Source organism: Engystomops pustulosus, chromosome 11 (genome assembly GCF_040894005.1).
Source record: "Engystomops pustulosus chromosome 11, aEngPut4.maternal, whole genome shotgun sequence".
Lineage (NCBI taxonomy): Eukaryota > Metazoa > Chordata > Amphibia > Anura > Leptodactylidae > Engystomops > Engystomops pustulosus.
The window spans coordinates 51,870,327-51,875,385 of NC_092421.1; the positions used below are offsets into that span (position 1 = coordinate 51,870,327).

At 46.7% G+C, this 5,059-nt stretch overlaps 1 pseudogene; it reads left to right on the forward strand.

Moving 5' to 3' along the window:
* The first annotated feature begins 327 nt into the window (after window positions 1-327).
* On the forward strand, window positions 328-4,174 carry LOC140105446 (uncharacterized; annotated as a pseudogene).
* Window positions 4,175-5,059: the final 885 nt, after the last annotated feature.

The following is a 5,059-nucleotide window of genomic DNA, read 5'->3' on the forward strand; positions in this document are numbered from 1 at the left end:
ACTTATTGGTCCCAGTATAAATGCAATAAGTGGTGGCAGCGGGTCTGGTTCTGGTGCTGGAGCTGTATGAGGTGTGATTTAGGCTCAATTTGTGTCCTGAGTGAAAGGTGAGCGCAAGTTTGAGTAGGCTAAATTAACTTGTACGGTTGCACCCCACGTCACGTGATGAGGCGGCGGCGTCCTCGCCGTGACAAATTGGTGGCAGCAGTGGGATAAATTCATTTTTTGTCAGAGCATTAAGTGTTGGGATTAAGCAACTAACCCCTGCACTTAAGGACTAGTGGAATCCTTGCGAGGAGTACCCTAGTTTTACACGGAACAAATCAGTGCTGTTCTAAGACACACGTGCAAACAGTTTCCCTTCCCCGTTTTTCTTTTCTATCTTTTATTTGGCAAAGGTTGCACTCAGTGATGGCAACCATCTACAAGAGACAGAGCAAGGAGGCTCTAGTCCACCTCTGTGAGCAGAGAGGCATCAACCCGGCTGACAAGTCCAAAGAGCTGCTGGTTTGTGCTTTGATGGAGCAAGATGCAGAGCAAGGATCTGGCACGGCTCAAGGGAGCCAAGATATGGACATTAATCCTGGAAGAGTTTCCCCTGAGGCTACCCACAGGAGGAGCCCTCAGGAAGGCATGGATGTGTCTCTACAAATGGCCCTACAGCAGCTAGGTGAATGTGATCCTAGCCTGCGCCTGCAGCTTATCCTTCAATTTAATCAGGCGGCCGCAGCGTGAGAGGAGAGAGCAGCGCGAGAGAAGGAGAGAGCGGCCGCAGAGCGCCAGGCTGATAGAGAATTCAGGCTGGAAATGGCGCGTATTGAAAGGGGTATCAATTCTGTGCAACCCCAATCCCAAGATGTAGACCCCAAGAGGCCTCGTCAAGAACGTTTTCCAGTACTGGACAAGGATGGGGACTTGGACATTTTTCTGCGGTCTTTTGAGAAGACCTGCAGACAATACCATCTGCCCCGTGAGCAGTGGGCACAGTATTTAAGCCCAGGGTTAAGAGGCAAAGCCCTGGAAGTATTTGCTGACCTTCCTCTTGAGCTTGATGAGGACTATGATGCTATAAAAGCTGCTTTGATTAAAAAGTACAACCTAACTCCAGAGGTGTATCGCAAGAAATTCCGGAGTGTAAAGCGAGAAACAACTGAGAGCTACGCTGATACAGTAGGCAACTTACGGACTACCTTTCTACAGTGGACCCGAGGACTTTCTGTCAACAGCCGTGAGGACCTGGAGGATCTCATGATAAAAGATCAGTTTCTGCACATTTGTCCTGTGGATGTACGACAGTTTGTTTGTGACAGGGAGCCTAAAACTGCGGATGAAGCTGCGCAGATTGCAGACTCCTACACCGCCAACCGGATGCCTGAAGCAAAGAGGGAAACTTCCCCCCAAAGGTCCTCCAGCTGGAAGGAGAAACAAGCCAGGACAACATCACAACCTTCTGTCTCCAAAGTGGGTGAGAACATTACACTGAGGGAGTCTATAAATCAGGGGGATATGCGCAAATGTTTTAATTGTAACAAAGTGGGTCATCTGAGGTCTGCGTGCCCAGAGAGAGTGGTGACTGTCTACTCTACAGCACCAGTAGTCATGCTGCTTTCTGGTGATATGGAGAAATTACAGCACCACATGCAGACGGTGATAGTGGGTGATAGAGTCACCCAGGGATTAAGAGACTCAGGGACAAGTTATTCTCTAGTTCGCCCTGAGATTATAAACCCTGAGGACATCATTCCAGAAAAGACTTTGCCTGTAAAGGGGATAACCGGATGCCATCCAGGAGTGCCCGTTGCCAAGGTTTTTATGGACTGGGGTTCTGGTAGAGGTATCAGACAAGTGGGAGTGTCACAAGAATTGCCTGTGGATGTATTGTTGGGAAATGATTTGGGAAAAATGACAACTGTGTATGTGCCTGATGTACAACAATCATATGAGAAAATGGGCAGAAGCCCAAGCGGACTGGTCTGGGAAGGAGGACAGGATAGCAAGAGCAAGGGTATACCTGCTCCAGAACCAGAGGTGTCCCAGTATGAGGACACTACGGGGGAGGGGGTGGTGAACGGGCCCCCAGAGATAACCCTGCAGTCAGCAGATATGATGAAGGGTGTGAGAGGCTGCCAAGATGGAGTCTCTGAGTCTGCACCTCAAAGCTCTAAGGTCCTGAGTGTGGATCTGGTGGAGGACATTACTCAAGGAGAGGTCCTAGAGCAGACAAGAAGTGTCAAGATGAGTAAGGCTCAGAGCATGAGCCACAGAGATGCCTCTACTCAGACTGGGGAGATGCAGTGTGTCTATGAGCCAAAGACAGCGTGTACACTAGAACCAGTGCTGAGAGAGGAGATTGGGGTCCACAGTGAGGTCGGGTTCCCAGTGATGAGTGTTGCCAGTGCAGTTTTGGGGAGCGATCAGGAAGTAGAGCAGGGGCATAGGGACTCTAAGGAGAGCGTTCAGTCAGTGGTCCAACCTAAGCCCTGTAGTATAAATGGTAAAGAGAGGGACCCTAATAGCTGTACAGCTGGAAAACCAAAGCATAATGTAATTGGGTACCGTAGTCCTACACTTAAATACATTGGTATTTCATCCAGCAGGGAGAGGGTTAAACGTTTCACACTTGGGAGAGGGGACACAGAACTTAGTGTTTCTGCAGCACAAAGCCATAAAGTCAGCAGGGGGTCCCAGCACAGCAGTGTACAAGTGACCAGGGGTAATATTACTTGGCCTTATACACAGGACAAAGGACCAGATGGTTGATGTGCCCAGGTAATAACATCTTATGGCAATGATTTTTATGGTACTGAACTTCTGCTATGTATTATTGGTAATTGGCTTGGGAAAATTTAAAATGGTGTGGGTCATTTCAAATTTGCCCAATCTTGAAAGGGGGAGGTGTCAATGAGATATTAATTGTGAATGCATAAGATTGGTTTAACTATAGGGTAATTACAAACTTTGTTTAAATATTTGGCATCTATTGAAGTGTCAAGGCAGCTTTTATGACATCCTGGAGCTTTAACAGCCTGATAACCTCTGAACTGAAGACTGGTCTGTTCAGAACCCAAAGGACATTTGGTCCCCCCCCCCCCTCTTCTGCATCAGGATTTGGAAACAAAAGACTGTTTAAATATTCCTGGACTCTCCCTCCTCATTAAAGCTTTGCCCAATCCTGAATGACCCTCTGGACTAATTAATGAATGGGAGGTTCTGAAATCTGAACCAAACTGAGGAGTTATAAAACAATATGAAATCCAAGAATTGGTGTTCACATTTTGGGGGCTGCTTGACAAGCTGAGTGTGTCCCTTATTTCTCCCACCTCCAGGGATCAGGATTTACTTTAAGTTTGTAAGTTTCTGTTATTTTTCTCCCTTTTTATTTTATAACAGTTTTGCCGTGTTGTGTGTCATTTTATTTTGTAATTCTTTTGTTTTTAATATCTTTTTATGCACTGATCAACTTTTTGTAATTAAAGCTTTTCACTTTAATTTTGGTCCCTGTATGCTCTGCGAACTCATAGCCTTGTGAAGTGTGGTTAGCTCTGTGACTGCTCGAGTGCTGAGTGTGCATGTGTAGTGGTGTGACAAGGTGACTGCTTGAGAAGCAAGAGTTGTTGTAGAGGGGGATACTTATTGGTCCCAGTATAAATGCAATAAGTGGTGGCAGCGGATCTGGTGCTGGAGCTGTATGAGGTGTGATTTAGGCTCAATTTGTGTCCTGAGTGAAAGGTGAGCGCAAGTTTGAGTAGGCTAAATTAACCCGTACGGTTAACAGACGATATTATGGCTCGCCGTGACAGACGATATTATGGCTCTTCTAGTGGGTGACATTTTACATAGAGGAGCACGACTACAGTTACTACCTGATCTTTCCAGACTGACCTTGCAAAAGAGAAAAGTCCTCAAACCATTGCTCACTGTACTACAACAACAAAATATTCCATACTCATGGGGATTTCCGTTCCATCTTCAGATACGATGGGCAGAAAAAAGATTTGTTCTCTACCATCCCAGTGAGATCCCAACTGTGGCGGCGGAGTTGTGCTTCCCTGCTCCAGATATAACAGAATGGTCTGCACTTCCCTTACCGATGCAACGGGGTGCCCCCTTCCTCTTAGTGGCCCCCCTAGAGGGCGAGGCCGCCATGGCCCTGGACGAGGGAGGGCACGCATAAATTGCAGGCCAGAACTTCAACCGCTTACTTACCCATTAGACACTCCTCTAGACACTTCTTCAGGAAAGAGCCACATACCATTACGCCAGATGAATTCTCTCAAAAAAGACCTTCGCAGTCTCCAATTAGTAGATATCTGGAAAATCTTACACCCTAAGGATAGGAACTACACTTACTATTCCTCAGTACACGATTCATGCAGTCGCATAGACTTTTTCCTTATCCAACATAGGGCACTCTCTTGCGAGCCAATGGCATCTATTGGCAACATAATCCTCTTGGATCATGCCCCAATATATCTGACACTCACGGTCCCCTCGGTCACTAAGAGGTGTCTGTTGAAAGACGCCCTTTGTGTACAGGACATCAAACACTCCATTGACACTTACTTGTCGGAAGTCCTCCCAATGAAATGGGAAGCGCTTAAATGCGAACTGCGTAGTCGGTTCATAGACCACGGAGTTAGATTAAAGAAGGAGAACTCAGCTAAGCTCAGCTCCTTGCTACAACAGCTGCATCATCTGGAAAGTAGACACAAGACAGATCAGTCCCCAGGAGACTTTGCTGACTTGGTTCTCATTAGAGACGAGATCCGGGCATTATTAGACAAGAAATCACTGGCCCAGCGCAGACAATTTAAAGGACACTTGTATGAGCACTCGAATAAATGCGGACGCACCCTAGCACGATTTATACACCCCCGATCCGAACTAACACATATTCCCCGCATTAAAACCACTGAAGGTAATATCACATATAATCCGACGGAAATCAGTGCAGAGTTCGGTAGGTACTACAGTAGATTATACAACATCAGGGGCCATCAGGCATTGACCCAACCTCACTGTCCAACAGAATAGAGGCTTATATCAAAGACACAGGGCT